General features: G+C 40.4%; 1 protein-coding gene across 2 annotated transcripts in view; it reads right to left on the reverse strand.

Moving 5' to 3' along the window:
- Positions 1 to 26,650, reverse strand: part of KHDRBS2 (KH RNA binding domain containing, signal transduction associated 2) — an 852,627-nt gene that overhangs the window by 129,984 nt on the left and 695,993 nt on the right. The window lies entirely within an intron of this gene.

The raw sequence follows: 26,650 nt of genomic DNA on the forward strand, positions 1-26,650 counted from the left end.
GGCTTGTCAACTGATGCCTTTTCTTGGAGGTCAGCACAAGGGCTCACCTCTCACCATTTCTACCTGGACGTGACAGTTGGGTTTTGTACATCTGGGCATCAACAAGGATGTCCTTCTTTTTAAACATGGACATTTCCTCTCCTTCAGTAATCACCGTTGGACATCCAGGTTTCAAGCCATCCCTTGTCCCACCAAACATAAACCCAGAACATGTCCCCTTGCTATTAGGACATATTACAGCTTTGGACGTCCCTATTCTGTTTTTGCCAAGTCAGGATTTGGATGTTTCCAGCACATGGATGTCCATTTCTGCCTTTTGTGACATCCATATGCTTCAAAAATGAGTGTCATGGTGTAAGAACCTAAAACAGAGTTAAGGAAAATATTTACTTTATTTTGAATGTATCTTTACAGTAAGTTTTTTCAAACAAGAAACCACAATTAATGATGTTTAGCTCTTTTATCTTTAGATTGTAAATTTTATTGTTCTAGAACGATTTTGCTGATAAAATAACATAAGTAGCAATAAAGAATAATGATCTGCTTCATATCTAAATCTTTCTTAATGATGCATTATAAGTTAACAAATGTTTAATTCTCTTAAATAAAACCAGAAGAATTGAAGCACTTGATTTTTGATTCAATAAGCACTGTAATAACTACAGTTGTGTGCAAAAGTCTGGAATAAGCAGCTCTTAATGCTGTTTTGAGTTTCAGTATGCAATTTTCACATAACTGTACATGTTATGGTGTTCACTCCTCTTCTCCTCTTTCAAACACAACTAATTTTGCATGTTGGATATGCATTTATATTAGCCACTGCTTAACAAATAGTAAAGTTAAGCAGAATTAGATCCTGCTGCAGAAGTGGATCCAACTTCAGTCAATCACAGTTACATAATTCTAACTGCAAGCTTACCTGACCTCAGTTTTTCAGACAGTGATTTTGCCAACTCTGGAGTGACAATTTCTTCAATTACAGTGTGTAGATGATGCCTGGAATGGGGATTGAGAGAATGTAAAGCAAGAAGGCGTTGCTGACAGAGGTACAGAGGAAGCACAGAATCGAGTGAGTAAAGAAGTTCTCAAAACGGACTTGCAAGCTACGGGAAAATGTACTTTTCAGTAACAAAAGAACTTTCTGTCTCTTTAGAGACCAGGGTCACACATATGTAAGGTGATTTCCAGGTAAAGAATGAAAACCAGAGTCTTTGAATGTGTCTGTCAAATATCCATTGAAGATCATGGCTTGGGGTTGCATGACAGCAAGTGGGGTTGGGGTGTGTACAAATCATCAACTGCATGGTAAATCCCAAGGAATATATCAAGATACTGCAGAAGTGCATGATTCCATCAGCAGAGAAAATTTTCCAGGTGACAGTGACACAAATCAATGAACAAAAGAGTTGTTGAATGGAAGAAAATCAAGAAGAAGATTTGTACCCTTGATTGGCCAACCATGTCACCAGACAAATTCATTTGAGAATTTGTGGCATGAAATAGAACTGGAAACATCCAAATAGCATCCTACATCAAAGACAGCTGATAGGGGCACTCACTGCAGTCTGGAATCACGTGGTTACCAGCCACCACCTGCTAAAGTTGGTCCATTGATTGCCAGAATGGTGAAAGTTTATCCGAAGGTGTAAAGGCTTACTTAGCAAATACTAACCATCACTAGCACTTTTCACATTTAACAACAGACAGGACTTAACAAGGATCTGGGTTTTCTAGCCCATTATAAACCATAAAATTGTATTTCTCTGTTTACCACCCTCCTCTCACCTACCCACACCCATCCTGTTAGAATATCAATGAAATGCTTTGATGTCCCCATGCATACCTCCTACCCACCCCCACCCTCCCAACCTGTCAGACTGTCAAAGTAATGCTTGGATGTCTCACTCATATATACTATCTGCTACCACAATTGCTTATTTCTGATCTGATGAAGAAGGGCAACCTTCGAAAGCTAATCAAGAAATGTATTGTTATGTCCAATAAAAAAAGGTATCATCTTATTTTCTTTTCCACATTTACCAAAAATCAATAAACTTAAATACCTTTATTTTAATCATATAATGTCATGGACACAACATCTGAACAGCAGCTGAGCCACACTGAAATTGCAGTATATAGATCAGTACCTGTGTTTTATGCAGTTTTTATTATTACATTCCCCCCCTGATTCTATATAGGTGCTTAAAGTTGCGTTCGCAAATTTGGCAGTACGGCTAAATAGCGCCCGCAACTTAATTGGTTAACAAGCCAATTAGCACCAATAATTGGACACTAACAAGCAATTCTTGGCACTAATTGCCACTAATTAGAATTCATATGCACAACTTTTTAAATGTATTCTGGTGCAGGAAGCATTAGAGATGCTGCAGAGAGCTAGGCCCCATGCGTCTCCCAAGGTAGTTTATTAATGCGAGCCCAGCAGAGGTACAATGGGAGGGAGGGCGCAAACTGTGCTGCAGGGCCATGGTGGATGGGAGGGGAGAAGGGGCGGGCCCTGCACACAAGGAAGGTGCAGTTCAGGCTGGGGAGGCAGCTGAGCCTGACAACAACAAAGTAATAGCCAATCAACAGATGTTCTGTGCACATGTAGCATGTGGGGACTTGGATTTCAAGGCAGTGTCATCAGACCTTGGCTTGCATCTGACTGAGCCCAAACTCCCAGTCCCAGGGCTCAGCTGTTTTTGGGACTAGAAGTTCAGGCCCAGTCAGCTGCAAGCTGTGTCTGACATCATTTGAAAAACCTATAGAGGGGGAGAAGCAGAGGAATGGAAAATACTTTTTTTTTTAACTACTTTCCAAATTTGTACTTTGTTGCTAAGTACAAAAAATGCAACTCATTACAAGTAGAAGTACTGCCAATTGTACTTAAGTACTGTAACAAAATACAAGTACTTCATTATTACCCATCTCTGTAAAATAACACATATTAATGGTAGCCCACATTGATAGCTTCCCTCCTTAGGGGTCCTTTTACTAAACTGCAGTAAGCGCTAGAATGTGATTACCACAGCATAAAAAGGGAGAGGACCGTAAGAGGACCTGCTATAGGTCTGAGATTAGCATGTGCAAACTGTGCACTTAAAAATATTTTCATTTTTATGGCATGCCAGGGGGGTGGAGAGTGGGAGTGCCAGCACTATTCAGTTAGCACATGATTAGCACATGAGCCCTTAGTGGAGGAGTAGCCTAGTGGTTAGTGCAGCAGACCCTGATCCTAAGGAACTTGGTTCAATTCCCACTACATCTCCTTGTGACTCTGGGCAAGTCACTTAACCCTCCATTGTCCCAGGTACAAATAAGTGTCTGTATATAATATGTAAACCACTTTGAATGTAGTTGGAAAAACCACAGAAAGGTGGTATATAAGTCCCTTTCCACTCCCTTTGAATATTGACACCACTGTGCCTTGTATGTTTTTTTTTTTCAATAATATACCTATAATAATTTCTCCAACTGCTCAGTTTGCATTTTTCCTGATTTCTTTGATAAATACTAATATTTTGTGCCTGTGACAAAACTTTAATGATAAGGTGTGTCAGTAAGAAAATAATTGATAATGCAGTCATCATTTAATTTCCTGTATAGAGATGGTGAAAAAATATATGACTGACATTCTGGGAATGGATAAGGACTCATTGCCTCCCATAACTCGAGCCCATTATATCTGGAATGTTAAGGGGACAATGGGAGATCCCCCTAGACGAGAAATGGGTGAAGAAATGAATCTTACTTCCTTCCTGGAAAGTTCATTGGATGTGATTACCTATAGGACTACAATGTTAGTCACCTTTGTGCTGGAGCCGGACCGGAATGCAGTATTAAGACTTTCCCTGAGACATTTAGATGATCTGTTCATGGGCTCCAAGATTAGGATCTTTCCTGATCTTTCTAGGCCGACACAAGTGAGACGTAGGGCCTTTCTGGAACTACGTCCTAGAGTTGAAGCCTTGAAAGCTAATTTTGTTTTACGTTTTCCTTGTATATGTACTGTTATGCTTGAGGGTAAACAATTTCAATTTGCAGACCCTAAACAGCTTAAAGATTTTTTGGATGCTAGAGTAGAAGTGACTGTTACATGCCCTCCTACATCGCAGGCTGGAGTTTGAATCTAGAGGTAGCAATAGTATAATATTTAATGTTTTCCTCTTTTCTTTTCTCCTTTTCTTGGAATCCACTTTTCCTTAGTTGTGGACGAAAAAAGCGTTAATTGTTTCCTTATGTTACTTTTTTTTTTGTAAAGAATTTACCTTATTTTTCAATGTGAGATGTATTATCACATTATTGTGTGAATCTTTAAATGATTAATAAAGATTATATTATAAAAAAAAAAAAAAAAAAAAAAAGATAATGCAGTCATAATCAAAGACTTCTTTTATCCTGAAATTTACCCTAAAATAAGTTTTGTAATTGTAAAATTTGAAAAATCAAATCAACCCCCCATGTTTACTAAGCTGCGCTAGCGGCTACTGCTCGGCAATGCTGACACGGCCCATTCGAAGGCTTAGTAAACAGGGGGGGTAAATTAAGAAATCAAACATTGATAGCTCAAAATGCTTAAGCATAAGTTTATCTTATTAGATTTGTTGTTCAAGGGGAGTATTTCTGAATAGTTCCAATCAAAATAGCAGAATCCTTCTTGATGACATTATTAAATCAGATTTCCAGTAGGAGAGATTTGAAGGTCAAATTAAATTGCCACTCAGTTGCTAAAGTAAAGCATCTACTTCAATATTCGCACAACAGGCATCTCATCATCTCTGCAGATATCCTACTGAAGGAAAAAAAAAAGAAACTACAGAAACTTAATTTATTACAAATACTTCTATAAAACTTCAAATAAAGATTTTAAAGCATAGATAAGGCTCAGAATTCATCAAATACCCTGAGTTGCATCCCAGTTGATTGCTCTGCTTTAATAGTTAATGGAACTTAGATTAGATCTTTAAATACCATAATTATGTGTATTTAATTTCCACATTTCTAGTGTACCAGTTTGAAATATGTTTAAAAAAATGTAAATGACAATTAAAGTAAACACATTAGAAAACATACTGATTAGACTGTAAGATCTTGAGAACATCAGAACAATCCATTGCACAAGGCATAGCATATTCTCATGACATAGGCAGGACATGATCAGCAAACCACCAAGATGTCCTTTTACAAAGGCACGCTGAAAAATGGCTTGCAGTAGTGTAGGCACGGGTTTTGGGAATGCGCCAATCCATTTTTTAGCGTGCCTGTAAAAAAGGCCTTTTAAAAATTTTTTGTAGAAAATGGATGTGCGGCAAAGTGAAAATTACCGCACGTCCATTTTGGGTCTGAGACCTTACTGCCAGCCATTAACCTAGAGGTAAAGACTCACACTGTAACTGGGTGGTAATGACCTTCGCGCACCAAATACCACTTGGCGCATGTCCATTACATGCGCCTGAGAATAAAAAATATTTTTCAGACGTGCGAATCGGACACGTGCCGAAAATGAAATTACCACAAGAGCCACGTGGTAGTCGGGCAGTAACTCCATTTTGGTGTGCTTTGGACGCATGTAGATGCTTATGCGGCTTGGTAAAAGGGCCCCCAAATGAAGAATGGAGTAATAGATTGAAATGCTTTTATTGCACCAAAGAAATACTGTGCCCAACGTGGCCATGTATCACCTATGCAAGGCTGTGTCAGGGGCAATGGCTGTCAACAAAATATAACACAAATTTTTAGTGTTTTTGAAGGTTTTTTTTAGCAGTTTGGAGGAGCATTTTAAAATGTATTTTAGCTATTCCAGGTGGGCACAACTTGCTTTATTGATTTTCATCACTATTAACCATCCTACCCAAAAGGCAATACCCTAACAGGAGCATGGCATTACAATGTAAGATCCATGTAAGTGTGCACCGGATGCCAAATTTTTCATACTAATGAAAGTCTATTATGGAAGGGTAACATAGTAACATAGTAGATGATGGCAGAAAAAGACCTGCACGGTCCATCCAGTCTGCCCAACAAGATAACTCATATTTGCTGCTTTTTGTGTATACCCTACTTTGATTTGTACTTGTGCTCTTCAGGGCATAGACCGTATAAGCCTGCCAAGCACTATCCCCGCCTCCCAACCACCAGCCCCTCCTCCCAACCACCGGCTCTGGCACAGACCGTATAAGTCTGCCCAGCACTATCCTCACCTCCCAACCACCAGCCCTGCCTCCCAACCACCGGCTCTGGCACAGACCGTACAAGTCTGTCCAGCACTATCCCTGCCTCCCAACCACCAGTCCTGCTGCCCACCACCGGCTCTGGCACAGACCGTATAAGTCTGCCCAGCACTATCCCCACCTCCCAACCACCAGCCCCGCCACCCGATCTTGACTAAGCTCCTGAGGATCCATTCCTTTGGCACAGGATTCCTTTATGCTTATCCCACGCATGTTTGAATTCTGTTACTGTTTTCATTTCCACCACCTCCCGCGGGAGGGCAATCCAAGCATCCACTACTCTCTCCGTGAAAAAATACTTCCTGACATTTTTCTTGAGTCTGCCCCCCTTCAATCTCATTTCATGTCCTCTCGTTCTACCACCTTTCCATCTCCGGAAAAGGTTCGTTTGCGGATTAATACCTTTCAAATATTTGAACGTCTGTATCATATCACCCCTGTTTCTTCTTTCCTCCAGAGTATACATGTTTAGTTCAGCAAGCCTCTCCTCATACGTCTTGTAACGCAAATCTCATACCATTCTCGTAGCTTTTCTTTGCACCGCTTCAATTCTTTTTACATCCTTAACAAGATACGGCCTCCAAAACTGAACACAATACACCAGGTGGGGCCTCACCAATGACTTATACAGGGGCATCAACACCCCCTTTCTTCTGCTGGTCACACCTCTCTCTATACAGCCTAACAACCTTCTAGCTATGGCCACCGCCTTGTCACACTGTTTCGTCGCCTTCAAATTCTCAGATACTATCACCCCAAGATCCCTCTCTCCACCCGTACCTATCAGACTCTCCCCGCCTAACACATACGTCTCCCGTGGATTTCTATTCCCTAAGTGCCTCACTTTGCATTTCTTCTCATTGAATTTTAATTGCCAGGGTGCACTGCTTGTTTCCAATTTTCTAGTTAAGTGTACTAAGGGCCCTGTTTACTAAGCTGTGCTGTAGGTAGGCTAGCGTTTTTAGCGCGTGCTAACACTAGATACCCATTTATTCCTATGGGTGTCTCTAGCATTAGCATGTGCTAAAAACACTAGTACATGTTAGTAAACAGGGCCCTAAGTTCCACCAGTGAGTATAATGTATATCATCAATAGACTAAAGAAAACAAATAGGCAATCGATCTACAAGATTCAACTCGGAAAAAAGAAGCAGTAGATCTAAAAAGAAAACTTCCAAGATGTGCAAAATGTTCAATTTATTCACCACTAAAATAATAAATACATAAATAATTAAAGGCACCACCATTGCTGCTGCTGCTGCTGCTGCTTCTGAGGGGAGAGTAATTTAAAACCAGTAGGTGAAGCATTCTGCCATCATCACTGGGTTCTGTTTCAAGTCCCGGAAGCAGCCCTTTGAGAGTGATTCACCACCATCTCTGCTGTTCCTGCTTCTGAAGGGAAAGTAGTTTAAAACCAGTAGGTGAAGCGTTCAGTCAACACCACTGGGTTCTGTTTCAAGCCGGCAAAACATGGCTGTGTCAGGCTTTTAGGGGTCTTTTTACTAAGCCCATTAAGCATCTACACACGCCCAATGCGCGCCAAAATGGAGTTACTGGCTGACTACTGCGTGGCTCTTGCGGTAATTTCATTTTTGGCGTGTGTCCAATATGCGTGTCTGAAAAATATATATTTTTTTCGGATGTACATAATGGACATATGCCAAGTGGCATTTGACGTGCGTAGGTCATTACCGCCCGGATTCTCTACCGCTAGGTCAATGGCTGGCAGTAAGGTCTTAGACCCAAAATGAACATGTGGCAATTTTGATTTTGCCGCATGTCCATTTTCGGCAAAAAAAATGGACATGCGGCAAAATCCAATTTGGCTTGGGTTTTGGGCTCATGCCGATCCATTTTCCAGCACACTATGAAAAGGCCTTTTTCGGGAAAAAAAAGGCCTTTTTCATAGCGCGCTGAAAAATGGATCGGTTATGTATTTATTATTTTAGTGGTGAATAAATTGAACATTATGTACATTTTGCACATCTTGGAGGTTTTATTTTTTTAGATCTACTGATTCTTTTTTTCTGTACCATCAATAGACTTCCATGATGACAAAATAATTTTAAGCACTAGTGCTATCAATATATTTAGTAATTTACCAACATAAGGATCTAAAATAGAGGGTACAGCTATTGAACTACACAAAACTATAGATAAAGTGATAGGTTTATTGATACGAAAAATTGTCTGAATAGTGTCCCATATAGTATTCCAAAACCTTTGAAGCTTGGAACATTCAAATATCATATATGACAGAGTTCCAGTTTGTATAGAATAATGCCAAGATTTGTCTGATTCAAGGTATCCAGTTTTGAGCAATTTCAATGATCTCCACAAAGAACAATGAGTAGCAAATAATAATGATTAGGCTAAAGATGCTGACATTATAGCTTTCAAAGCAGTTCCCCAAAAATTGTCCCACAATTTTTGATCAAATATTTCTGCCTTATCTTTCTCCCAAACAGCATGTAGTGAAGACAGTTCTGTAAGCTTTACAAACCAGCGCTTGATATAAAACTGATGCCATATGTACAGTAGCTTGAAGTAACTTGATTAAAGAGGGGATATCAGAATAAGTCAGACTATCAAGGGGAATCATGCAAAGAGAAGCTTTAAGTTCTAGCTATTAATAAAATCTTAATCTGGTAAATCATATTGTGCTTTAAGATATGAAAATGATCTGAGACCTGTATGGGAGAATATATGTTTCAAGTGCAGTATCCCTAGGGATTTCATGTGACATATAGGGAGATTATTGATTCGTATAGCCAGATTAAACAATATAGACTGAAATTTAGAGATACTGTCCACGGTTTGGATGAGAGCATTTCTTTCAGTTCCAATTCTTTGAGAGCAGAACTTAATACAGGATGCAATGTATATCTACCGCGTAAGGAACATCCCAAAATGGCTGACAGTTGCAGAGGGAAAAAGATATTTTTCTGAATTTGTACCCATCGAGGAGGTAGATCATCCTTGGGATCCCAATACCACCATAGTCTTTGATTATATATAAAAGCCATATGGTTAAAATGGATGTCTGGAAATTTGAAGCTCCCTCTCCTACATAGTAATTTCAATTTCAATTTCTTGAGAGCAATTATTGGAGGGGAGTAATATCACAGGAATTGATATAATATGCGTTCAAGGTTAAGGTAGAAAGTTGAAGTAGCCAAATATGGAAGCATCATTAAAGTGTGATTTATGTAAGGAACAATCATCTCATTCTGCTCCCATGCCTTCTTGTGCCCCGCGGTATCACAGCAACTGTCGTCTTCTGAAGAGACAGTTGTGCTGCTCTGAGCACATATGGTGCAAACTCCGTTCTTCTGCTCTTTTCCTGTCTTACAAACAACTGGCCTGTCAGTTTCAGCTGCTTATGAAGCATCAACGTTGTCAATATTACCTGAATTTGATAAAATCTTCAGTCAATCAACCAAAGTTGCTTTTTGCTATGGTTTCTGGTCTACCTTCCTCTTCTTCCTCATGCCCTGATAGCATTTCCATTTCTGACCTTGCTCACTTTTTTTTAGCCTATTTTCTAGGTGGTAATGGCTTCTACATTAACCATGCACTAACCGGTTCGTGCACAGTGATGCAGCTGTGCTGATTATAAGTACATAAGTCACACTGGGAAAAGACCAAGGGTCCATCGAGTCCAGCATCCTGTCCACGACAGCGGCCAATTCAGGCCAAGGGCACCTGGCAAGCTTCCCAAACGTACAAACATTCTATACACGTTATTCCTGGAATTGTGGATTTTTCCCAAGTCCATTTAGTAGTGGTTTATGGACTTGTCCTTTAGGAAACTGTCTAACCCCTTTTTAAACTCTGTCAAGATAACCACCTTCACCACGTTCTCCGGCAACGAATTCCACAGTTTAATTATGCGTTGGGTGAAGAAACATTTTCTCTGATTTGTTTTAAATTTACTACACTGTAGTTTCATTGCATGCCCCCTAGTCCTAGTATTTTTGGAAAGTGTGAACAGACGCTTCACATCCACCTGTTCCACTCCACTCATTATTTTATATACCTCTATCATGTCTGCCCTCAGCCGTCTCTTCTCCAAGCTGAAAAGCCCTAGCCTATTTAGTCTTTCTTCATAGGGAAGTCGTCCCATCCCCGCTATCATTTTAGTCGCCCTTCGCTGCCACTGGGCACTCCTACTTTCCGCCCCCAAACACACCCCTAGCACTAAAAAGTAAAAATGACTTTTTAGCACATATGAAGCTTGCACAGATGTCAAACCTACCATGAGATGCCTCAGCATGGCCCACAGTAGTGATTTTTAACCGCAGTAAGCATGCATTAATGCTTACCGTAGTTTAGTAAAAGGGTCCCTGAATGTTAGTGTGTTAAAATTAGCTATTGTATTATGCTTTGGTATAAGAAGGTGCAAAATGAAAATGCTAATATCACTGTCAATGAAAATAGGAAAGGCCTTCATACGTGTATGAAGTGTATATGTGTCAGTTATAATACCTATCATAAAAACAGAAAATATGAGATGACTGCAGATGGGCTTAAATTTGAGATGATTCCAGAGAATACCTCAACCAATTCATTCATTCTCAATATGCAAAATGAATTTTACCAATATGAAAACATTGGAAATTATTCACTGCCAAAATATATTACATATCATAATGTGTGTGTGTGTGTGTGTTACTATTAATCCATGTTTTGTTTTACATAGTACTACCTGCAAACTTTTTGCTCAGCCATTTTTCATTATTTCCCCAAAGCCTAGCTGTTCTTGGTTTTGGACATTTGCAAATGTCATGTTCAGTAAACAGTAAATACCAGGCAATTTCTGGCATTTGTGCTTCTTTTAGTGTTAGTTCCATGCCACTAACAAGTCAAAGAGCACAAATATCAGACAAATGTTTTGTAATACTTTCATGTAGGAAGCAGGAAGGCAGGACTAATAAATCAATGGAACAAATTGTCAGACTGGTAATGTGTCTACTGTTCTTCTGTTTCTTATTGAACGCTGCAGCAATTGAAGAAGAGCTATTACTCCAAGTGGAATTCTTAATGAGATATGCTACCAATTAGTTTGCAGCTCAACATTTAATTATCAGAAAACATATACGTGTTCATGAACTGATCTTGGATAGGATGGGGCTGTCATTAATTTAGCAGATTTGTTTTAAACATGTATATAGCTGAAAAGAGAGAAATCAAATTGTTATCAAATAAATTGGCTATTTATATAAAATGTAGGGTCCTTTTAGTAAGCTGCAGGAAAAAGGGCCCTGCAGTAGCAGTGGGGGGCCATTTTTCCTGTGCACCAGGGCCCTTTTTTCCACAGTGGGTAAAAAGCCCCCCCAAAAATGGCCATGTTTTAAAATAACTCTTACCGCATGGCCATGCAGTGGAGAGCACTTACCATCACCCATTTAGGTGGCAGTAAGGGCTCCCACAGTAACCTGGCGGTAACTGAGCAGCACGCGGCAATGCCTGATTACTGCCGGATTAGCGCCTCGCTATTAAAAAAAAATTATGCCGCGACGGAAATGGCACATACTCGAGCCAGAACTAACGCTGGTGACTGTGTTGGGCTGGCGGTAGTTCCAATTTAGCATGTGGTAAGCCTGCGTTGGGCTTACCCGATGCTTTGTAAAAGGGCCCCTAAATCTAGGTTAAAATTGGTCTTTAAAATATTGCCTTGGTCAGCATATTGCCTAATTAATATCAAGACTGAAAAGAGTTTTATATTTATTTCTGCTAATCTAGGAGCCCTTTTACTAAGCTGTGCTACAAGGGGTCATGCACTATGATTAGCATGTGGGTTTCCCTGCGCACTGAGGTCAGTCACATGGCTGTAAAATGGCTGCATTTCCATTTTTTCCAAATAATGGCAAGGTGTCAATTTCCAAATTAGCACATTGCCATTAGCACGTGAGCCCTTACCAACAGACATTTAGATGGTGGAAAGGGCTCACACGATAATGGCGTGTCACAATGTAGCTGCACTAACTGATTAGCACTGGGGATTCCTACTCTCTGCCCCCCCCCCCCCAAAAAAAACACATCCCCGATGCTAAAAAATACAACATATCTTCTAGCACCAGGAAAGTGTGCACAGATGCCAGAACTAACACAGGGAGCGTCCCACAGTAGTGCATTTTGGAGGCATGCGTTAGTGCCTACCGTCACTTAGTAAAAGGACCTCCGAGTTTGTTAAATACTTCTCTTGTGCTTTTAAAACTACTTCAGAGTTAAAGAATTACATCTAAGAAACACAATGCTAGTCTTACAAAACTCTACCTGGTACAATGGCACAGAACGTCTTGGAAAGTTTTACTGCCAAAAACGTCCTATGGCAAAAATAGGAAAGAAACTTCCTCTAATTAAGCCTTGCTAATTACCAGAAATTGAATTCTTTACAAAACTGAGAGAAAGACCTCAGCAATTAGACAGCCACTACACATCTGCACTTAAGATTTTAACATCTCCACATCATCGGTAAATAAAAAAACCCCCAAGCCTTTAAAAAAATTGCCCCAGAATTATCTAACACTGAGGCTAATTTTCAAAAGAATGTAAAGAGAGGAATTTACATAAGTTAGCATGTGGGGAATCCCCATACTGTCTTACAAGAGTTCTTGGCAAACACAGGACATCATGGAAAATGAGGGCAGGATGCACAGCAAAGTCCCTCCATATATAGAGGGAGCAGTAGACCTTCCCCCTAATTAAGCCCACTATTGTGGCAGCATTAACTGTGCCATGTTATTTATCACATTAACTGTTATTATGCGGTAACTACCTGAGGGCAATTTTATATCTCAGTTTAGGGGCCCAAAAGGCACATGATACAAGCCTATTCAATAAAAGAAACTAGGTGTCTAGGTTCCATTACAGATTACCAGCAAAACCTGGAATCAACATAAAAACATTTAGAGGCGCACACTTATGTCAGCCATAGAAATTGTTTAAGTGTGAGTTCCTAAGTGCTTCATGGGATGTGCATAACTTACGTTATTCTATAAGTGTACATATTGAGAGCCTCGTCTATGTCCCACCCATGCTCTGCTCCAAATACACACTATACAAGTTAAAGGGGGATTCTATATATGGCACCTAAAAAATCCACGTGGAAAACATCTCCGCCTAAGTGTATTCTATAAGCGATGCCTAGATTTAGATGCGGTATTTAAAATACACTTAGTTGATATCCCAGCACCTAAAATTATGTGCGTCCATTTACACCAACGGAAACAAGGTGTAAATCCTGGAATGTAGATTTAGGCACACTGGGCCATATTGTATAACTACACAGAAAAATTTTGGAATGCCCATTTCCCCGCCCATAACCATGCCCCTTTTTGCCTGCATACGTTAGAAGTTAGGCACACTGAAAATTGGCTTGCGGTAGTGTAGGCGTGGGTTTTGGGTGTGCACAGAATCATTTTTTAGCGCACCTATAAAAAAGGCATCTTCCCCCTCCCCCAAAAATGGACTTGCAGCACAATCAAAATTGCCATGCGTCCATTTTGGGTCTCAGACCTTACCGTCAGCCATAGACTTAGTGGTAAAGAATTTGGGTGGTAATGATATACGCGTGTCAGATGTCACTTCGCGCCAGAAAATAAAAAATATTTTTCAGACATGCGTATCACACACGCGCAAAAAATTACTGCAAGACCCACGCGGTAATTTCATTTTGGTGCACGTTGCATGCGCGTAAACTCTTACGAGGCTTAGTAAAAGGGGCCCTTAGTGAGTTGTGCGTGAAAATTATAATTATTGCCAATTAATGCTCACTATTGCTTGTTAAGTACTATCAACACTAATTAGCTTGTTAAGCCAATTAAGTTATGCACTGTCACGTCTGTGGTCGTGACCCCTCACAGCCTCTACCAGATTTCTGGGGGTCAGCTTCTGAGCTGGCTTCTGCCTATCCTTTCTGGAGTAGTTCTGTCTTTGGGAAGATCTGTTTCGGTTTCCTATCTCTGGCAGCCATCATCTGGGTTGGATCAATGGCGGCAGCCATCTTGGATGGCTCAAGAGTCATAGCCATCTTGGATAGCTCAAGGGGTACAGCCATCTTGGATAGATCATATCATAGGAAGCCATCTTGGAGTAACGAGGAAGGGAAGGAAGCCCATATTTGGTCCTTAGAGATCTCCTGTGGGAACAGCCTCCATAGTTACTCAGATTTGCTGCAGCTGCACCTCAGGTGTGGATGGGCTTTATTAATCACCTAGAGACTGCAGTCGGTTGCCTGTGCATTGCGTCTTAGGCCCTGGTATGTGGATGCTGGTGCACTTCTGCCTGAGAGATTTTGTCTGGACCTGATTCTGTTTTTGCTGGGTTCCTGCCTTTTGAACCTTTGCCTGGACCTGGACTTTGCTTTGCTTGCCGCCTGCCTTTTGAACCTTTGCCTGGACAGGGACTTTGCTTTGCTTGCCGCCTGTCTTTTGAACCTTTGCCTGGACAAGGACTTTGCTTTGCTTGCCACCTGTCTTTTGAACCTTTGCCTGGACCTGGACTTTGCTTTGTTTGCCGCCTGCCTATTGAATCTTTGCCTGGACCTGGACTTTGCTTTGCTTGCCGCCTGCCTTTTGGACCGTTGCCTGGACCTGTCTTCTGCTTGCTGGCTGACTGCCTAGAGACCTTGCCTGGATTTGCCGGTATGTCTTTTCTGCCTTGCTAGTGGTGCGGGGTGGTTTTGCCTGCCACTGGTGCTCCTCGGCAGTGGCCCAAGGGCTCACAAACCCAGTTCCTGTTTAGTAAACGTGACATGCACGCTGTTATAGAATATGCTTGGATTTTGGAGCAGATCTCTAGGTGCGCTATATAGAATCTGGGAGTAAGCATATATTTACAGAATAGCTCTTAGGTGTTATGCTAGCATCTGTGCAAGTGGGTGCATACATGTATATATACTAACATTCTAAACACTATCACGTGTAGCACAAGCATACAAGTTAGCACCTTGGTTATAGAATTGCCCCCTAAATTTAAGGCATAATCTACAGCCATTCCCCACTCATTCCATGTTAAGAGCTTAAGATGATTAGAACGCACTAACTACTTAGATTCTTCTTGAACTGGTAGAGTCCATTAAGTGCTGCATTAATAGCTAATGCCGCCTGATCAGTGCACTGAATTTTATTTGGAAAAAAGCATAATGAGGTGTACTGATGTTTTTAGAGTTTGGCAGGGTGATGCAGATGGTGTAAACAGGTTTTTGTTTTGGCATGATTAAATCAATATCAATGTGATACTTATTATATTTCAAGAATCCCTTATTTGGATGTGTTGATTCAGTTTGATGAGAATCTATTTATTAGTCATTAATCATAAACCTACAGATTATAGAAACCAGCTTCATAGATTTTTATTGGAAACAGTGCAGGTACATATGAAAATCCATTCCAAGCAAGTTGCATTCTAACCCCACCATAAACAAATCCCCTCCCCCCCACACACACACAAAAAGGCCAATTCTGGTAAAAAAAAATGTGGTACAGAAATCTGCACATACTTTTAGCTTGATTAGTAGAAAGCAATTTTTAGACAACCAATTATTGTATGTAAATTGCTATTTAATAGATAAATACTTTCTTTTATGATGCTTTTGGAAATGTTTCAGATGAATGCCAGTTCTAAGCAGTACAAGACCACAGTGACTGTTCTGAAATAACCCATCTAAAATTGAGAAGAACATCTAATTGCCTATAAATATTACTATGACGTATCTCCCCCTCATTCTATAACTTGAAGCCTCAAGTTAAGTACCAAGTGCACGAGAACGTTATAGAATAATAGATTTTACATATGTCAGAGGTGCCAATAGTTGGCAGTTATGCATGTAAGTGTCAGGCACTATTCTATAACTTACCTGCAAAGTCACTTACCCCTGATTCTATGATTTTCTTTGAAAGATTTTCGTACTTAGCATGCCAAACTGCATGCATAGGTACCTATTTTCAAAGCAGATGGATGTCTTAAAAACCTTAAAAAAAAGGTCCAACTGGTAAAAATGTCCAAATCCTAGATTTTGACAAGTCAGAATTTGGATGTTTCACACTGCAGTTCGTCCAACTAGCAAAGGGGCATGTTGTGGGTGTGTTTTGGGCGGGACTAGGGACAGCCTAAAAGTATGGCATTCAACAGGGATTTTCGAATGAGAATAAACATCCATGTCTAAAAAGACTGTAAAGGTCTAAAATACAAACTAACGCATGCGTCAACCTTTTCCACACAATTCTGGAACGCGCTGCCGCGCAACTTAAAAATGATCTATGAGCTAACTAACTTCCGCAAACTACTGAAGACCCATCTCTTCAATAAGGCATATCACAAAGATCAACAAATATGAACTCCTCCACATATATCCAGAACTGTATTATGATACATACTTGTTATACTACTATCATGCTTTATCATTATCATGTTACCAAGATCCTTCTGTAATACTAAATGTCTATTCTCTTATATATTTCCTCCATTCATGATATATTATAAACTACATTGAGCCTGCAAAGAGGTGGGAAAATGTGGTATACAAATGCAATAAATAAATAAAAATAAAATAAGGATGTTTTTATCTAGACCCGTTTCAGTGACGTCTAGTTTACCAAAGGTGCTTTGATTGAGCAGCTGACTACTGGAGGGATTAAGGCATGACCCCTCCTTAATCCCCCAGTGGTTTCTGTCCCCTGTCCTCTTCCCTAAAAGTGAAACTGGGAAGGTAAACCGGGCTCTATGTCAGCAGCAGGTATTATAGCCATTCTGAAGAAAGTAGTACGCAGGTCAGCGGAGTAGCCTAATGGTTACTGCAGTGGACTGTGAACCAAGGGACCCAGGTTCCAATCCTACTTCTGCTCTTTGTTTTTAAAATATATAGTTCTGAGCTTTCCAGAAACAGAAAAATACCTAAACAATAAGACACCTGCAAGAATGTGACAAAAACGAAGCATCTATTTCCAATAGTTAGAACACCTATGGATACACAATTATTCATTTGTGTTCGCTGATAAAACATCAGATGTTTTCCAATTAGCTAATTATTTCCAGATTAAAATTGAACATATTGGAACTAAGTTCTCTCAGATAAATATTGCAACCATATATACTGTGAAGGCAAATAACAAAGAAGGCACACTTCTGACTGATAGGATTTGGTCAGACTTTTTTCCTTTAGATTGGACTGAGGTTGATACTATCTTTTAAAAAGCATTCCTCGTCTTATTGTGTTACTGATTCTTGTCCGCCTGCTTTTATGAGAGCTGCTCCTCTGAGTTTTAGAGTTTCACTCATGGAACAGCTTCAAATCCATCTAGATCAAGGCAAATTTCCAAGACATATGGGTGATATTATTACAACATATTGAAGAATATTAAACAATCTCATCAGTCAATAACTAACTATAGGCCGGTGGCACCATTCCCATTATTTACAAAGCTTATAGAGGAACTGGTAGCTAGTCAGCTGATGAAATTTTTGGCAGTTCATGATATATTACATGCTTCACAATACGGTTTCAATCCAAATTTTAGCACAGAGACAGTGGTGGGTTTGCTATTGGGAAGTTTAGTCTGTTATTGAACAAGGGGAAAAAAGTGCAGCTTTTAAAGTTTGATCTTTCTAGTGCATTTGAATTGGTGAACCACAAGATTTTGTTAACCATTCTTACATAAGTACATAAGTATTGCCATACTTGGACAGACCGAAGGTCCATCAAGCCCAGCATCCTGTTTCCAATAGTAGCCAATCCAGGTCACGAGTACCTGGCAAGATCCCAAAAAAGTACAATACATTTCATGTTGTTTATTCTAGAAATAAGCAGTGGTTTTTCCCCCAAGTCCATTTTAATAATGTCTATGGACTTTTCCTTTAAGAAGCCATCCAAACCTTTTTAAAACTCAATAAGCTAACTGCTTTTACTACATTCTCTGGCAACAAATTCCAGAGTTTAATTGCACATTGAATAAAGAAAAATTTTCTCCAATTTGTTTTAAATTTACTACTTTGTAGCTTCATTGTATGCCCCCTAGTCCTAATATTTTTGCAAAAATTAAACAATCGATTCACATCTACCCATTCCACTACACTCATTATTTTATAGACTTCTATCATATCTCCCCTCAGCCATCTTTCTCCAAGCTGTGAAGATCCCTAGCCACTTTAGCCTTTCCTCATAGCAAATTCTTGATAATGTCATGGATGTTCCGTCAATTTTTAGTAGACAGAACCTAGAAAGTATTGAAAAATACATTTTTTTTCAAAGTGTTTTTTTTTTTCCCGAAGTGTTCTTTAAGTGTTAGAAAAGTACCTGTGGAGTTCCTCAGGGTTTGCTGCTATCCCCCTTACTATTCAATATTTATATGCACTCTTTAGGTTTCGTACTGGAAAATTCAGGTTTAAGTTCCTATATATATACTGATGAAATCACGATAGTGCTTCCAATTAATGGAAGCTAAGAGCAGACCCTTCCATTAATTCAAACTTATTAGCCAGTTAAAAATAATGTTTTAACTGGCTAATGATAACATCTTGTGAGAAAGTGGTTTTTCACAAGATGGAATCATTAGCCAGTTAAAACATTTTGATAGCGACCTTTTAAACTACACTGGAAGCAGCTCTTGTTGATCAAAATGCCAATGATTGAGAGTGTGGGTGTCGAGTGTTACAGTTTGCCACAGCACTTGTTCTGCAGATAAGTAGAAGATAAATGGTCACATTTCATACTCCATTGTGGATATTTATTTATTTTGGTCTCTTACTTCATATTTCATTGAAAATATTTTGAATACAATTTAATTTAGAAACTGCGGTTGACATAAGTGTTAAGGTAAAGACAATGGAGGCAAGGGATTGACCATATGACATAAGGCTGGGGTTTGAAACAGATGGGGCTTTAAGAGATCCAATGGCCTATCACACCTAAATGTCTGATGCCTCCCTGTCCTCTCTTTTTTATAAGATCAAAGGAGTAGCAGTGGGATATGAACTGAATATCAAGCCTGGTGCTCTAACCATTATTAAGCTACTCCTCCACACCGCTCTGAACTCCAAAATGTTTAACACTGCTCTGAGGTGCAAAACTTTTAGCACTGCCCTATGATATAAAATGTTTTGTACTGCTCTAACTGTATGTATATATCTTGTTCTGTTTCTGTGCAATGCTGATTAAATAAAGGTTAAAAAAGCAGGCTGTTAAATGTTTTGCACTGCTCTGAGAAGGATATGAACCAGGTACCCCTGAATGTCAAGCCAGGTGCTCTATCCATCAAACTACTCCTTCACTCCTCTCTGAGATGCAAAATATTTAGCACCCAAATCTTCTATAAATAGCTCTGGCTCACATTTCAGTGGTTAGACTCCCTGATGGTGGAGAGAGATATTGTGCCAGATAAGCAGCTGGACTTGTAAAATGGCAGGCATAGAGGATTTTCAGCTCTCAATATTTAGAATTGCCAGCATTTCAGAAACGTGGATATGCCAAATAGCAATGTTTACAGCTCTCCCAACTAGAGGTTTTTGTAAGAAATATTTAAACATCATGCTTGTCATTTTATAATCTCTGGAAGAAACTTCATGGGAAGGCTTATACTGGCTCTAAAGCAGCAGTTCTTGACATAGCCGCTGACAGAGTGGAGTAGGGGGGTAGGCCCGGCGCAGGGGTCTCTCCCTTGCTCTCTCCTGCATTGCCTGCCTAGCAGCTGCTGGGCCAAGAAAACAAGAAGGCAGATGATCCGCAAAATCCAAAGTGGAAGCAAACAAAAGAGCAGATTACTAGGTGGTATTAATAAGACTTTATTGGAGAAATAATCGCCCGACACAGACTGTGTTTCGCCCACAAGGGCTGCGTCAGGGGCTTTCAGTTGCTGTAATATCAAACAAAGCAAAAGCATATAAACAGCAGGTCAGCTTCTTCCCAAGTAATATTGCGCTGAAAATTGAGACATATGATCAAAAAGATCTTCTATAGTAAAAAACCGGAAGTGAGCAATGACTTCCTTTATATTAGGACAGATGTCAAAGGTCAGACCTTTGACATCTGTACTAATATAAAGGAAGTCATTGCTCACTTCCGGTTTTTTACTATAGAAGATCTTTTTGATCATATGATGTCTCGATTTTTAGCAGCTGCTGGGCCCTCAGGCCACGCATGCTCAGTTTTGAGACTGAGCATGTGCAACTTGAGGAAAGCAGCTGCAGGGGCAGGCAATGCTGGGCAGAGGAAGGAGCCACGCTGCCTGCAGGTGGCAGGGCCAACCAAGGTACTTCGGGTGGGCAGGTGACAGCGGCGATGACAATTTTGGGGGGGTGGGGGGCAGCGGCGGCGATGACGATTCTGCCCCAGGCCTGGCGATAGATGCCCTGCCCAGGGCCCCACTCAGTCTCTCAGTGGCCCTGGTTCTTGACCCACAAGGGAAACCTCATCTGAGATACCACAAACATCTTTTTGTTGTGGCAGTGCAAAGATTCAGTGCCTACACCATGCAAAAGGCATGTGTTGGTATCTGCTATTTTTCCTTAGTTCATCATCCATTCAGTAAGTGTTTTGTCCAGCTTTTTGTGTTTGCTTTTCACTTATCACTTTTATGTCTATATGCTCAGTTTTTTCTTTTGTTCCTTTTTTCTATGTATTATAATCCTACTTGGCAGCAACTAGGACATTTATTGTGTATGAAGACCTTATTTTAGGTAGGTGTCCAACTTATACAGCAATTCTTTATTGTATGTTATTGATATTTGATATATTTGTACTCATTCATTTTATTTTTATATATTTTATATCTTTTACATATATATTTTTATCTTTTACATATATATTTTTATCTTTTACATATATGTATCTATTATGTGTTCTTATTAGTATGTATTATGGTATCCCAGCTCCTTTTTGCTTTTATATACATTGGCGCATGTAGGTCATTACCACCCGGTTACCGTGTGAAACTTTACCCAATGCGTAATTAAACTCTGGAATTCATTGCCGGAGAACATAGTGAAGGCGTTTAGCTTGGCAGTGTTTAAAAAGGGGTTGGATGGTTTCCTAAAGGACAAGACCATAGACCGCTACTAAATGGACTTGGGAAAAATCCACAATTTCGGGAATAACTTGTATAAGATGTTTGTACGTTTGGGTAGCTTGCCAGGTGCCCTTGATCTGGATTGGCTGCTGTCGTGGACAGGATGCTGGGCTCGATGTACCTTTGGTCTTTTCCCAGTATGGCATTACTTATGTACTTGTGTGTGAAATTTTACCGCTAGGTCAATGGCTGGTGGTAAGGTCTCAAACCCAAAATGGACGCGCGGTAATTTTCATTTTGTCGCACATCCATTTTCAGCAATAATTTTAAAAAGCCCTTTTTTACAGGCATGCTACAAAATGGATAGGCACGCGCCCAAAACCCGCGCCTACACTACCACAAGCCATTTTTCAGCACGCCTTTGTTAGAAGACCCCTAGTGTCGCAGAAATGGCCAAAGTTGACGGGGCGTGTTGGAGGCATGGTGAAGGCGGGACTGGGACATGTTTATCGGCTGAGGAGAGATGGGCGTCCTCGGCCGATAATCGAAAAAAGAAAGGCGTTTTTAGCGCGAATTTGGGTCACTTTTTTGAACCCTTTTTTTCCACAAACAAGTCCCAAAAAAGTGCCCTAAATGACCAGATGACCACCGGAGGGAAACGGGGATGACCACCCCTGACTCCCCCAGTAGTCACTAACCCCCACCCACCAAAAAAAAACAACTTTAAAAACTTTTTTCCAGCCTGTATGCCAGCCTCAAATGTCATACCCAGCTCCATCACAGCAGTATGCAGGTCCCTGGAGCAGTTTTAGTGGGTGAATGCACTTCAGGCAGGCAGACCCAGGCCCATCCCCCCTACCTTTTACACTTGTGGTGGTAAATGGGATCCCTCTAACCCACCCCCACAACCCAATGTACCCACATCTAGGTGCCCTCCTTCAGCCATAAGTGCTATGGTAATGGTGTAAATTTGTGGACAGTGGGTTTTGGGGTGGATTTGGTGGGCTCAGCACCCAAGGGAAGGGAGCTATGGACTTCAGAGGTAGTTAACTTTTAAAAAAAATTGTTACAAGTGCCCCCTAGGGTGCTTGATTGGTGTCCTGGCATGTGAGGGGGATCAGTGCACTACGAATCCTGGCTCCTCCCATGACCCAATGTCTTGGATTTGGTCGTTTTTGAGCTGGACACCTTCAGTTTCCATTATCACTGAAAAACGAAACCGCCCAGCTCAAATCCGCACAAATCCGATGCATTTGGCTGGCACAAACCGTATTATTGGAAAAAAGATGGATGCCCATTTGTTCCAAAAATACGGTTTGTACCGCCCCTTCACGTACCCGTTCTTGGAGATAGACGCCCATCAAGATGGACGTTCGCGTTCGATTATGCCCCTCCATGTGCATCCTAAAGCACACCCCACTGAGGCACCTACTTCTTGGCATCCCGTTATAGAATTGCCCTCGTGCATTATAAACACATTAATAGATAAGCACCAACTAACCCATTCAATCTGCCCAGTTATCTTTTTCAGTAGTTTTCTACCACTTTGAGTTGATACATATATAAATTTACATACTTAAACTGTAGTCTTCTATACTGATTTTTTTATTCAGCAATATTTTCAACTTGCTTTATTCAAATGACAATGCTTGAAGTGAGTTACAAAATAAAAATCAAAATATAACACAGAATAATAATATAAAATGCACTGAATAATGTAATAACTATATAAAAAGTTATAGCTCATATCAGCAAACAAAATACAAATGACAGGAACACATCAAAAACTAGGAGTGGCCTAGTGGTTAGGGTGGTGGACTTTGGTCCTGAGGAACTGAGTTCAATTCCCACGGCAGGCACAGGCAGCTCCTTGTGACTCTGGGCAAGTCACTTAACCCTACATTGCCCCTTGTAAGCTGCATTGAGCCTGCCATGAGTGGGAAAGCGCGGGGTACAAATGTAACAAAAATAAACAATAATCAGCTAAATCTGATTCCCAATTTTCCTAGGCCTTATATGATTAATCATGTTTAAGTTTCAAGGTCTTCAAACAAACTGGGCCACAGTATGTAAGGACCCTTTTACTAAGCTGTAATAAAAGGGGCCCTGTGGAGCAGTATCGGCCATTTTTGCTGTGTGCTAGGGCCCCTTTTACTGTAGCAGGTAAAAATGGCAAACAATAAAATGGTCATGCGGTAAGTTCACACTTGCCTCGTGGCAATTTTGGGGGTGGAGCATTTACCGCCACCCATTGAGGAAGGACGTCCTCAACTGCCATTGCAGGTAAAGATGTCCTCAACTGCCGTCGCTTCCTCTCCTTAGGTAGGAAATCGTGTGCAAATGAGCTAACAGCGAGCAGCTCATTTGCATGCAATTTCCTTCATGCATGCCCATTCCTTTCCGGATCGGTAAGGGAAGGATTTTTTCAATTCAGTTAGTGGGACCAGTGCACTACAAATGCTGGCTCCTCCCATGACCAAATGGCTTGGATTTGGTCGTTTCTGAGATGGGCATCCTTGCTTTCCATTATTGCCGAAAACCGGGGACGACCATCTCTAAGGTCGACCTAAATTTCATGTTTTGGGTGTCCCCAACCGTATTATCGAAACAAAAGATGGACGTCCATCTTGTTTCGATAATACGGGTTGCCCCACCCCTTTACAGGGCCGTCTTTAGAGATGGGTGCCCCCGTTCAATTATCCCCCTCTAAGCCACGGCTGCTCTTCTATGTGATAAATACTACTTTTTTTTTAGCATGTATTATGTCACAGGTTTTCCATGTTTATTGCATAGCAGAGCAGTAGCAGTTGTTTTATTAAAAGTTTCCTGTTTTTTTTTTACCAACATAAGCTTCACAGGTTTGATGACCCCTGAAGCAGGTTCACATGCTGAAACATGGCTGAGTCAGGTCCTTCAATGTGTTGCTACAATAAAGTTCCTTGAACATTGAATGTCCTCCTTGTATTCACCTCACTCTTTTGTTTGGTGTCTACACATCTGTGAGGATTTTGTTTTTTCCTCCTCTTTTGTTTCTCTTGCAGTATATCAAGTCACAATAAACTAGAAAACGTGGATGTTCACATGGATGGAGCCTAGGAGAGACTGCCACTTATGTGTACACCTTATAGAATACCGTAAGTTATATGTCTCCTTGCCCACAATTATACAAATTTTATGGCTGGTGTAAATATGGGCACCTAGATGTAAGACACACCAATACCAGGTTATGCTAGTATTCCAGAATGAAATCTGGGTGCCCAGATGCCATTATAGAATAGGTCAATTGGGATATCCTGAAAACCCCAACTGACTGGGTATGCCTGAGGACTGGGTTGAAAACCCCTGGAATAGGGTTTCACTGTGTGGCATTAGGGCACCTAAAACGAGGCATCCACTCATAGAATTACAAAAATTACCTAGGTACAAAATGGGTGATGGAGGTGTTCCTGGGTTTCAGTTTTTCTTTGTCCTTTTTGCATTGATATGCAACACTGTCCAAAGTTACTTAAGGGTCCTTTTACCAAGCTGGCTGCACTAGCTGCGGGGGGCTGGTTTTTTTGCCATGCGCTGTGGACTTTTTTACCACAGTGGGTAAAAAGGCTGAAAATAGCCATGGTCATGTGGTAAGATGATTCTTACCATGTGGCCATGCGGGGGGAGGAGAGCACTTACCGTCACCTCCAGGGTGCCTGCACTAACCAGGTGGTAACTGGGTGGCGCGTGGCACTGCCCAATTACTGAAGGATTAGTGCCATGCTAAAAAATATGAGGTGATTTTCCCTAGCCTGTGAAATGGGGGTGGAACTACTGCCAGCACCCGAGTTGGGCTGGTGGTGGCTCCATATTAGCGTGCGGTAAGCCTGCATTGGGCTTACCAATACTTTGTAAAAGGGCCCCTGAGTTAACTCTGAGCAGATAAATTGCTGTCTTAAACTTAACCACTTCAACAAAAACAAATCCATATCTTGGGGAAATAAGTATATATCTATATAGGGCCAGATTCTGTAAATGTCGTCTAAAATCTAGATGCATCCAGAAAATCCAGCGCTATTCTCTAAACCACACTTAAAGTTAGGTATGGTTCAAAGAATAGTGCACAGGGCTGGGGAGTGCATGTAAATTTGAATATCACCCCAACACTTCCACACTCCTCCCACAGCCACACCCCCTTTTCAGCTACTTGTATTGGGATTTACATGCGCCTCTTTTTAGCATATGCTTAAAAAGAAGCATACATAAATTCCAATTATTGCCAATTAGTGATGATAATTGGTTGCCATCTGCCAATTATCATCACTGATTGGCTCATTATTCAATTAAAGTATATATGTAAATTGGGCACACACACAATTTAACACAAGCTACTCACCGCATCTTATATAGAATCCGGGGGATATTGTGCAACAAGTTTGCCCAATCAAAGCTTATCTTGTAGAAGGTGACACAAGCAGTTCAACAGAGCACTCTGTTTCGGAGAATCCTATCTCAGAAGCCATTGTTCATGCCTTGTAAGATTACAGGGTTGTCAACATATCCACTAACTCGAGGAGTAATCTTACAAGGCATGGATGACAGTTTCTGAGGAACCATTTGCATCACCTGTTGATCATGGTCTTTCTATGTTATTTCTATTTGTGGGCAATTTAAATAGATGCTGGGAAGTGGATGATGTTGTAACTAGCATAAGTGAATTGCCCAAATTAGGGCTACTTTCATTATTTCAGCTCACAGAATTGCTTACAGAAATGCGGCTCTTTATACTGATAGCTCCCAGCATTTTCAATTAGATTGAGACCCCACTAGGGACAGAGAAAGTACTGGAATATAATATGTAAACTGCTTTGGTTGTAGCAGAGAAAGGAATTTATGAAATGCATGACCCATACTCATGCTCATTTAACAAAGTCTTAAAGCTAACCAGACATCTTTAACCAAATATAATGAGGACATGTGGATATAAGTTGAATATTCAGATAATGTTCACTGGACTAATTGGTCTAGTTATCTTTCTCACTCAACTTACTAAATATTGACCTCTATTTAAATTGTGCCACAATTTTGGTTACCATTATCTCATGCTGGAAAGCTATTCCAAGCTTCTAGTATCCTCTCAGTAAAAAGAAGTTCATATGTAATTTAATACATTTTCATTTGTTGTTTACCTTCAAATGAGTTGATTTACCAGTCTGCAGTGGAATATTAATTGTGATGAACAGACATATTGTATTAGAAATCACTTGTCAGCAGGAAAATATTTGACAGATGTTTTGGAATTAAACATGAATCTCCCAATAGAGCCTGTATCTAATATCCAAGATACCTGAAGTCAAATAAAAATAGCAAAATTTTAATGTTGCTAAATAATCTGTTGAGATATATTTGGTCCTTTCATTTGTTTAAATGTGCTATTATACT

This window comes from Microcaecilia unicolor, chromosome 3, assembly GCF_901765095.1.
Source record: "Microcaecilia unicolor chromosome 3, aMicUni1.1, whole genome shotgun sequence".
Classification (NCBI taxonomy): Eukaryota; Metazoa; Chordata; class Amphibia; order Gymnophiona; family Siphonopidae; genus Microcaecilia; species Microcaecilia unicolor.